The sequence below is a fragment of the Rosa chinensis genome, chromosome 7 (genome assembly GCF_002994745.2).
Source record: "Rosa chinensis cultivar Old Blush chromosome 7, RchiOBHm-V2, whole genome shotgun sequence".
Taxonomy (NCBI): domain Eukaryota; kingdom Viridiplantae; phylum Streptophyta; class Magnoliopsida; order Rosales; family Rosaceae; genus Rosa; species Rosa chinensis.
The window spans coordinates 38,338,707-38,350,770 of NC_037094.1; positions in this window are offsets into that span (position 1 = coordinate 38,338,707).

The following is a 12,064-nucleotide window of genomic DNA, read 5'->3' on the forward strand; positions in this document are numbered from 1 at the left end:
AATAATAAAACCCGCAGGCCGCAGCAGCGCGCGGGGCGCCTCTTTCTAGTTATTATTAAAGCAGAGGACTTGAGATTGTTGGAGTTGTTGATTGATTGATGTTCAATCCCAGACGGGCCATCGTAGGTGAAACCATTAGTTCTTGAAACCACTAGCTGCCTTGGTCTTCACAGCTACCTATGCAAGTGCATGAAATCAGATACTATCTCTGTCTTTAATATTTTTTATTTTTTTTTATTTTTTTATTATGTAATGTGTTCATGATAGGGATAGTCGGATAGCCCTTGGCCCCTTAAATTTACGTTTGATAAATCTCCACCATTGATTCTATTTATGCTTTATCTTTCGAGCCTCTTAACAGTTTGTGATCTTGCATTTCATTTATTCTATTTTGTCTTATCGAAAATGTTCACCTGGTCAGTTATTGACCAAGAAAATAATGCTCAACCACCATTGGATGTAAATCCAAGGGCAGAGAGAATTATTAGTAAGTTGAGGTGTTTTGTTTTCCACCTTTGGATGTAAATCTAAGGGTTGTTGAGCATAATTTTTTTAGTCAGCAACTGACCAGGTGAACACCACTGTTTGTCTTATTCCCTATCGGGTGCTATTCTTTTTTATCATCCCATGCTATTTTTGGTCCTCTGCGAATTGTGAGATAGAGTTTTATTTAATATGGCACAATTGAAATTGAATTGAACGCTGTCTTTTCATCTTTTTGCATTTTTTTAATTTTAAATACATTAAAGCCGTGCATGAACTTGTAACCCTAATATTAAGCGACTGTGATGAACATTTATCATTCAATCATGTAATCAATGGGAAAGCTATTGATGGGTATAGTTAGATACAGATTTGCTCACCTAAGGGACAGTATTAAGGGACTGTGAGGGACAAATGTATCTTAACCACATGTATTACATATAAAAGCAGAAATTATAATAATTTAAAACTGTGCATTTATTTTCAGCCGTCAGATTCACTTGTCCCTCACAGTCCCTTAAAAACTGTCCCTTAGGTGAGCAGGCCTTTAGTTAGATAATTGCTTGTAGAGGTGGCAAACGGGCCACAAAGCACGAGCACGGCACGGGCCCGGCACAGCCCAAGCCCGTTAGTGGCCCGGCACGACCCGAGCACGTTAGAATAACTGGTCGGGCTGGGCCTAAGAATATTGGCCCATTGGCCCGGCCCAGCCCGAGCCCGTAATGGGCCCGGCACGGCCTGAGTACGACATATTGGGCCGGCCCGTTACAAACGCAAAATTTCATTTTTTTAAAAAAAAAATATTAAAAAACTACAATGATGAGATTTGAATATGACATTTTTATCTAAAATCCCATGACAATTCCACTAATACTTTCTTTTATATTGTCAAAATAATGAAACAAAACATTATATCATTGTTTTGACATAAGTATTTTTTCTAAATATTAAATATATGTTTATTAATAAAGACTAATCTCATAATAATACAACTATAGAATGAAGGAAAGAATAATAGATACTAAATCTTCATTATATTAATAAAGATTAATCTCACAATAATATACTAAAAACAATATATTTTGAGTTTTTTTTTTCTTTCTTTCTTATAGTGAAATATAAAAAATTATTAGAAATCTAATCTTAAAAAGCTAAGATTAAGAAAAACGTTGTAGAACTTAATTTATTTTAATTTTCTAAATAATTAAATAAAATTAATTTGTATTTGTTCAAATTAAGATTTTAAAATCGTGCTTTATAGTGGGTAGGCACGAGCACGGCCCGTTATTGACCCGGCACGAGCACGGGCCCGGCACGAGCCCGGCACGATAATAAATGGGCCGGCCCAAGCACGGCACGAAGCACGACTAGGCCCGCTTAAAATGGGCCGGGCCGGGCCGAGCCGGCCCGTTTGCCACCTCTAATTGCTTGGTACATTTAGAAATACCCGGTATTTTGATGTCACAAAAAAATCATGAAGTTGGTTCATGACCTATTGCAATGGTCAAAGTTGTTGTAGGAGAATGAAATTGTGTTTATTATTGATAATAGGAGCCCTTTAAATAGGGAGTTACAAGGTACCCAAAAGGTAATAGAATCTGATTATAATTGAATACCTAGAACACATTCCTATTACAACCCTAAATCCTAATTTGTAGAGGCACATATTATGTCGACATCCTTCAACACTCCCCCTTGTGCCGCTCAAACTTGGTGGTGACGCTTTGATTATTGCCTCGTTAAAAACCTTGCCAGGTAACAAAAACCCTGTGGGACAAAAATAATCCTGGTCGAAGGACAAAAAGAGCATAACACGTCCTTCACTCTTCGAGATCCAACATGCAGACATCATGCCTCCCCCTGATGTCAATATCTCCCCCTGATTGCTACAATCATAGGAGTTCGGATAACTTTCTCAATCCGATGTTCTTCACATGTTTCTCGAAGTTGGATTTTAGTAACGACTTAGTAAATAAGTCTGCTACATTATCCTCTGATCGGATTTGGTTCAATTCAATATTTAGAAGTGCTTGTTGTCATTTTGATGGAGGGGAGGAGGAGCACGGAAGGTGGCATTTTGCCTTGTGGGGTCTGATCCCACACTTCCGTCATTTCTTTTCTCTCTGTAGGGATAGAACAAGCTCATGTCAATCGTACCTCTCAATATCGAAAGATTGTCTTTATACCAATCTAATGACGTTGCATTGGCGCAAGGCTATATCTAGCCAACAAGTTCATAATTAAGGTGTCCGGTCTTGTATTGTGCTAAGTACAATAATGCGCCTATTGTACATAAGTAAGCACTTCTGCTATTAACAAGTCTTCGTCATCATCCCTGGGATGAAACTGATCCCTTTTAGGGTCAAGACTATGGACGACCATGGGAGTGCATCTTTGACTTTATCAAAATGCAAAGCATCTATTGACACGGTATACAAGTTCTGAATCTAGACAAAACCGTGTTCTCCCAAGGTCCTTCCTCTCAAACTCAGATTTCAGGTGTTCAGCGGTTTCCCTTAGCTCTCAAGGGTTTCAATTATGTTTATCAACATAAACCGTGACAATTGCAAATCCGGAACTTGTCATGGAAACGCGTGGCCATAGTTCATCATATCCCTTCCCATCAAGTAGTCATTTTAGCGAGCATTTTAACCTCATTGCAAATACACTCCGTGGTATAGAGCCACTTGACTTGGGTAAATGAAGTCCATAAGAACCTTCATTATATTCCGTATCTAGATCCCCATAGAGATACGTAGTGACCACATTCGTAAGCTGCATGTTCAGTTATTTGGAAACTACCAAACTAACAAGGTAGTGGAGTGCAATGACATCCATTACGAGAGAATATGTCTTCTCGTAGTCGATTCCAGGGCGTTGTGAGAAACCTTGCGCCATAAGGCGAGATTACCATCTCTTTTTCTCATCACGCTATCTAACGAAGATCTATTAATGTCAACAGGTTTTATGTTAGGAGGTGTTGGCATCCCAGGCCCGAAATCCTTCATCTTCGTTAGTGAATCCAATTCAACCTGGATCGCATCTTTCCATTTAGGCCAATTTTCTCTACGTTGGCATTCTTCAACGGAGTAAGGTTCGATGTCATTGGTCTCAACAATTCCACGTCCTAATGTACACTAGTGTAGTTCGTAGAGATCTCTATATTCTCAGGAATTGGTTCTAACATTGAGGCGTCCCCCAACGATGTCTCTTGAACATAACCACAATCCAAAATATTCTCATGAGATGGATTTTGAGTATCAATGATCAATGGATCAAGTTGTGCCAAACTCACTCTCTTCTTAGGGCGAGAATCCATCGAACCTATGGGTCTCCTACTCTCTCTAGCGGAACCCATGGCCTATGACGCCATTATGCCACCTTTGTGGCGCCACCATACCACCATCCATGGTGATGTTGCCGTACCCATCTTTTGGGTGGCACCATGTCCTCTTGTGGAGACATCAATCCTTGCAGGCATGTTTGCAGCAGGTATATGTGATCTCGTCACTTTTAGGGGATCAAGATGAGACATAGTGGGGACAGACCACGAAAATTCTTGTCGTTCCTGTTGAACATTGACATTCTAATCTCCCCCTAACGACAGGAAGATTGTCTCATCAAAGTGACAATTCGCAAATCCAGCGAAATAGAGATCGCCTGTCAAGGGTTTTACGTAGCGGACTTATAGTTGGAGGCCTATGGCCAACACAAATATATATATATATATATATATATATGCATTCATTGCAATGACTCATGTTGATGCGCTGTGGCGGCGCAATTGGCAAATAAACCGCGCACTCAAATATGCATAAGTACGAGATATTTAGACTCAAACCTAGTCACTAGCTGTAATGCAAATAAAAGTTGAGTGGATGCTATGAGTCGTAGACGAAGGAGCATAGCTGCTTGCGATATTGCATAACCCAAGAGGAAATATTGGTGCGCATTACCAAAGTCCGGGCTACCATCGTAGTCTTTTAATGGTGGCTTTTCCACCAGACCAATTGGGTGTGTACATGGGAATATGATACTTGATATCAATACCCAATGATATGCAATAGTCATCGAAAATTTTCGATGTAAACTCTCTAGCATTATCAAGTCAAATTGACTGAATGGGGTGATCTAGGTAGTGAGCCCGTAGCCATATGTTATGTGCTAGGAGTGTAGTGTAAGTAGCATTATGAGTGGATAATGGCACAACACGTGACCAACGTGTTTGCGTATCAACCAACACCATAAAACATCTATACGGTCCGCAAGTTGGTTGATCAAATCCACAAAATTCCCTTAGATTCTTTGTGAGAATGGAATTATTTCTTCAATCTCCTTTGCATAGGATGGTCTCAATCCTAAATAACAGACTTTACAGAATGAAACATGGGCCTTATAATCAACCAATGAAGGTTTTGGTTAAACCACAATGTCACAATGGACTTGAAAAGTAGGGAGAGGAGTTGAAAGGGTTTATGGCGTCAATGCCATGTATTTGCCGCAAGGGGTAGGCGGCACCGGCCATGTGTGGCCGATCTTTGCACAATCATGGTGCCATGAGGCGCATGTGCAGCTCCTCGAACCAATTCTTGGTTCTTACTTTTCTTCGTTCGGAAAATGGATGTCCGTGTAAAGTCTTTAATACACGGATCATCATGCCAAAGCCTATATGTGTCAGAATCCCATAAGTCGTCTCTCATGACATGGTTGGATTCAATAACTCAAATAGTGGTTGCATACAACCCACTAGAGCGACACATAAGTTTCTCTAATACTCGTTTATGTCCGTAGTCATTAGAGGTGATGCAAAGGAACTCTGTTATTCTCATAATGTGTTTCCACATGAAAACCATTGGCTCTTATATAATAAAGTTTGAATTAAGGTATGTCCAAGACATTAATAAAAGAATTGACACTTTATTAATAGCCAATGATTACATCAAAGTTTCCAAAATCTAATCCAAAATAAAATCAAACTAAGATACATTGTAGTCACTCTATCCGTTTGGTAACTCCAATCAAATATGACCAGGAAAGTAGAGAGAGATGTTGGTGGAGCGAGGCTCTCTTAAGTACCAATAATCTCAATTACTTTCCTAGACATGCATCACATTTTATTGGGTCCGCCACATAAGAAAGAGTTAATACAATTGTCATTTATTGACTAAAGCATATTGCCATTACAAAAGTTCTTGGAAAAATAAAAGGACTAATCTAATCAAAGTTTGCTGCATCCTTGTGCACTTCATCTTCAGCTTTGAAGTCCTCTATGGTGAGATTGACATCTCTACCATCTTCTTCTTCTTCTGCAAGGTACACTTCTTGCTCCCTCAGGTCCCTATATGCCTTGTATCTTGCTGCTAGTTCCACGCTTGCCTTGCATTGCGTGAACCAATGCTCAATTGATCCACATCGATGACACTCATCATTGTGATTGCCTCCCTTTAATTGAGGTGCACGTTGTGTACGTTGCAGGCGTTCCCTAGGAGGGTTGGTGCCACCACCACGACCCATGGCGCAACCATTACGGCTAGGGATACCCCGACCTCCTCTCCCACGTGTGGCATTACCACCACGTGTATCCACACCAAACTTGCGGTTTCCTTCCTAGTTAGGGCGGTTATATGGGCCCATACGTCCCTCACATCCCCCATTCTTAGGGTACTGCTCCTTGCGCCCTTCTTAGGGTGCATTATAATTCGCCTCATGAACGCTCTTAGTTCCAATGGGCCTTGAATTATAATTCCTCACGAGCATGTTATCATGTTTCTCAACTACAGATATAACATTGATAAGCTGATGAAACCTCGTGATCTGTCTAGCATTGACTTCAGTACGGTATTGCTTTGATACCACAATGGCTGAAACGGGGAAGGTGGAGAGAGCTTTCTCAATTAGCTCTTTCTCTGTGACAGGTTGTCCACAAAACCTCAACATAGACTGTATGCGAAGAGCTTCTGAATTATATTTAGCAACAAACTTGAAATCAGCAAAGTGCAGATTGTTCCATTGAACCTTCAAGTCAGGGAGGAGGGAATCTTAGACATTGCCAAAATGCTCTTCTAGCACTACCCATAGCTCTCTTGCATTCTTGATCGACATATACTCCAATCTGAGTGCCTTGTCCATATGGCATCGCATCAAGATAACTGCTTGAGCATGCTTTATAGGTGTTGGCCCGAACACAAGATCCGGGTTAGGTGCCTGGATTATGGGTAATATTCCCTTTGAAGTGAGATGGTTCTCAACATCGATTACCCAACTGTGGTTTCGACATCCTGAAAATAAGAAGAGAAGATATATTAGTTTCGGAGTTAAACTTCCACGAAAACTAAAACAATAAGATTTCCGAGCTATGCTACCAAGAAATCAATTTCCAAGAATCTCTTTTGGATTAGACCAAACAATGATGTTTTAATATGGTCACAATTTGATGCTTGTGGACGCTCTTAGTCCAAGCATTATGAACACTCTTAGTTCATACGAATGCTCGTAGTTCGTTTAATTATGAACACTCTTAGTTCATACGAACACTGTTAGTTCGTTAAGCATGAATCCCCACAATTCCGCTTTGTTAAATACTCAAAACCATTTGGCAACATATATTCCAATATTTACAGAAAATAAAAGGAATTTAAATACAAGAAAGCAGGAACTTTAATCGTAAAGACTTACTTGATAATTTAAAGCTTTACTTCACGATTCTTTATACACGCGCGTGTTGATACAGGCATGTAGCTAAAATAGGATTGCCGGAATCTGGTCGGAACCTCCCTTCTTTTTTCCCTTTTTTTCTTCTTTCCGGGCCCAAGCCTGCTTCCCTTTCTTTTTTTCTTTTTTTTCTTCTTTCCGGGCCCAAGCCTGCTTCCCTTTTTTTTTTTTTTTTTTTTTCTGCGGCCCAGGCCTGCCCCTTTTTCTTTCCTTTTTTTTTCGTCTTTTCTTTCTTCACTTCTTTTCTTCTTGTTTTCTGGTTCTTGCTTGTGGGCGTGGGGGCAGCACCGGCTGTGCTGCAGAAGGCTGGAGGCTGGCTGGGGTAGCAGCTCTGCGTGGGTAGGCTGCGCCGGTGGGCGGTGGGTCGTGGGTCGTGGTTGGAGGGCGCTAGGCCGAAGCAGCGACAAGATGGTGATTGATCAGGCTAGGCCAGGAGCGGCTGGGCCGCAGGGAGGCGAGGCCGAGTGCGGCTGGGCTGCAGGGAGGCGAGGCCGAGTGCGGCTGGGCTGATGCGCGGGCTGCAAGGGGCAGTTGCGCGGTGGGGCTGCAAGGAGGCTGGAGAGCTTGCAGCTAGGGCTGCAGGTGAGCTGGGCAACGCGAGCTTGCAGGTAGGCCGGTGGGCTGGTGCGCGGCAAGGGCAGCAGAAGGCTGCAGTGGCTTGCGGCAAGGAGGTAGTTTTTGGTGTTTTTGGCTCGGGTTAGGGGCTGCAGCAACTTTAGGGTTTTTCTTTTTTTTCTTTTGGGCTAGGGTTAGAACTCGTGCTGATAACGTGTTGTATGAGAATGAAATTGTGTTTATTATTGATAATAGGAGCCCTTTAAATAGGGAGTTACAAGGTACCCAAAAGGTAATAGAATCTGATTACAATTGAATACCTAGAACACATTCCTATTACAACTCTAAACCCTAGTTTGTAAAGGCACACATTATATCGACATCCTTCAACAAAAGTCTATATTTGGATTTCTGTAAAGTTGACAAAGCATGCATCGGTGCTACTTTAATACATCTGAAATTATTTACCTAGCAAAACATCTACTAAATCCCAATTTAACATTTACTTTTCTTGTCCAAATTGATATATGATCTTTAGTTTAACTGTCCAATTCCTTATATAACCACATGAGTAAAAGACGAAATTACAAAAAGCAGGCCATTTTGTGGAGATATTCATAGAATTTCTCATACTATTTACTAATTAATTAAGCAACGTGCGTAGAAGTAGTATAATTGTCTATCACAGCACAGCAAACAACTAGAACAGATTAGCAGTAGAACACAGGAAGTACGTATTAAGGAATTAAAATCCATACGTACCCAGCAGATCAATATAGAACACCCTCATACAGAACATGAAGGAACTGAACTAGCAACATAAATTAAACATAAGATATAAATATATTATATGCATGGCAAAATTAAATACAATAATACAGGGAAAATGGACTGATCGTAGCTTGCTTCCTGATGTACGTAGCTGAACCGCTTCAAAAACCATAATTTTCAACCTCTGATAATAATGAACCGCTTGATCACCAAATCTTTCCAGCGTCTTAAATCTGGGCCGAGTGATGACGCTGGAAAGATTTCGGTCAGGCACATCAGATTCTCGGCTTAATTACTGACTCATGAACACGTGTATTCGATCTTCTAACACAGATCGATCAGGAGGGAATTGAAAAGAGGAGGTATTAGAATTAAGAAGCAGTTGCTAGTATTGCTACCGGTCTACCCTAAATAAGTAGAAACAACCGGGTGGGGGGAGCTATCAGCTATAGCTAGCTAGCTTAAATGATGGAGGGGGCTCATTGATTTTCTTCATCAGTTTGTATGATCGAGGCTGAAGTCATCTCTCTGTGTCCATTATGACCTTGGAAGTTGTTGATAGAGAGAAAGAGAAAGAGGTAACTATTGAAGTTGCAATTGCTTTTGACAGCAACACAGAGAAAGCAGCTCGCTAGATCATTATCAATACCACTTGCATGAGTCTCCATCTATATTAATATTGATCAATTGGCTCTATATATAGTAATTGGTTAATTATGGCATTCAATCCATGACTTATAAGCTACCTTGCATTGAGAGTGTTTAAAATAAAAATTTCTTGTGCCAGTTGAAGTTGTTGGGACTGTTGGGGTACGTAGTTCTTGCTCTTGATTCAAGCTTATAACCCATTTATACATGATAGTTTTACATGAACCTAATGTTCACCTGTTCAGTTATTGAGTAAGAAATTTATGCTCAGTCCCTTGAATTTAGATTCAATGAGGAAATAATTAGTTTTGAATGTGAGTTATTTTATTTTCTATCATTGGATCTATATCTAAAAGTAATTGAGCACAATTTTTTTACTCAGTTACTATGGAACAATTGAACACCATCGTCTATAATTAAATAAATGAGTTCAACCTATGCACCGGACCCTACGCCCTAAATCTTGAGGCCCAAGGTGAAGTGAGCAAACCATTATGATTCTATTATTTGGGTTTCAAACTGACCGCCAAGGCACCAATCATCCACAAAAATAAGAATAATAGTTCTTGCCACTAAAATATATGAGTTACTTAATAGCTTCCCCATTAACTTGTACCTAGCTACTTGTCAATGGACGCAACATATTGTGTTTTACATAATAGCAGCATCAACCAATGTGGCAATGTATTTATGTATTAGCTAGGCTGATAGCTAGTAGCTCAACCCAGAGCTCACTCAAAGGTAAACAAATTACAATAATATGGTTACTAGACGTAATAGTCTAATACACACCAAAAAAGAGTCAAATTTTAGTGCAATCTGAAGAAAAAATTTCTAGACTTGTACAAAACTACAAATTTCATGACTCTTCGGAACACAGCATTTCAAGGAAAGCAGAATTAACCAACCCAAAAGCACAAAATAATGATCAAGTGGGTTTCATATCCTGAAACATAGTAGTCCAAAGTGAATGGTCATCAAAATCAACGTCCACCCGTTCCTTCTCATATGGAGTGACTCTTCCATCAAGCGGTCCGGACAGCTTCGGGCTCCTATTCTTCGTCACCATGCCATCAGCCGATCATATGACCGTCCATCGAACAGTCCAGATGCCTTGGGGCTTCTATTTGCTGAAACCATTGACTTGTCAGTCACCATAGGACCTGAAGTGAGCCTAGGGCTCCTATTTGCTGTGTACATGAGCCTCTCATTGACCTTCGAGTTAAGGGTCCTGATAGCTTTAAGCTCTTAGGGTTAGGGGCCATCATCAACCTCTCATGAATCCTCATATCCAACAGATCCGATAGCGCAATGCTCCTAGCAGTTTTCATGACCCTTTGGCTTCCTCACCAGACTTCGTCTCCAATGCTCTTGATACTTCTCTGGTTGATCAGCCACATGCCTGGGGGACGATGATATCTCGTTCTCTTGGAAAGCCAATCTTGTAAATTACTTGCTGAAACACTTCTTGGTTTTGATGAGCGCCCAGCCGAGCCTTGAAATTGACCTTGGGTGGTGGCGGTGACCACCGCCACCCTCATTTTCCTTCTTGGTAAGCTTGAGTATCTCTAGCCTGTGCTTGGCCACAGAGACTCCCATGCTCAGCGGGAACTCATGGTTGAAGAAAGCAATGTCCTCCATTTGAAATGCTAAATAGTACATTTATTTGTATCCACTAACTGTGTGCTAGAGATTTTTCTACTATACAGATCGAATCCAATGGAAAAAAAAATTATTTATACCATGAAAATGAAAATAAAAAATCGATCGTTTCAAAAAATTTTAATTAATAGATATGATACCCTTCTTACTTTTAGCTTTGTAGGATGAGGGTGACTGGGTGAGAGTTGGAAGTTTTCTATCACTAGGGCTATTATATTAGGGATAATATTTTGGTATTATTAACCGTTATCAAGTGAATTATTATTCTAATTCGAGAGGTTAAAGTGTGTTTAATGCAATTTCACTGAAATAAATAAAAGGAAAATGATTTGTGGCCTCAATGAGGCCTAAGATTTGTGGCCTCAATCTTAGGTGTCATGCCATGTCATCTACAAAAATCACCTATTTGTCAAATCATGCCACGTAATTTTTGAGAAAAAGACCATCTTATCCTTCCAAAATCTAATGACTCTAAATTATTTTGGTTTTCTACCTCAAAAATTATTTTGGCTTTCTTCTAAAAAAAATGGCTTTCTTTCATTTCTTTTTCATTACACTCATGCTTAGATTTAAATAACAATTTTTTTTTCTTCAATCAAGAGTAGAAAAAATTTCATGAAATTTAGTCAATAGATTTGCACGTACATTCGATTAACAGATTTGTATAACACATGTATATGAATTCAACCTTTGTTGGGTTCCTGCAAATTTTGAAAATATAATGTGAAAAATACATATTCATATAATTGTATTTATTCTTTTGTTCATTGTTTTCTCTTTATGTAGCTAGGATTTAAAAGTTAGATATGAATTTATTACTTTTTGTTTGTCTTTCCCTTATACTTAGATTGTAGATGTTAATTAATGGTTGCTAACGTGTAATTTTTTCTTACCTCTTAATTTAGACATAAGTATTTCCCAAATTCAATTTACTAATGCTATATTTTTGTTGATGAAATTAATCAATATTTGGAAAGAAAAGTTAACGTCTATTTCTTGACACATAATTCAATATATTAATGCCATTTGGGAAGAAACATTAAAGGAAAAAATTTAATTAAATGAAGAAAAATATTGATCAAATATCCCTTAAATTAATATATAATTAATAGCTGATATTTTTTTTCACCTAATTAAATTTATTAATGTAATTGATTCACCTCCTAACATCTAAAAGGAAATGTAAAAGGGTAAAGTTGGTATTGAAATAGTATGATGTGGCAAGATATATTAT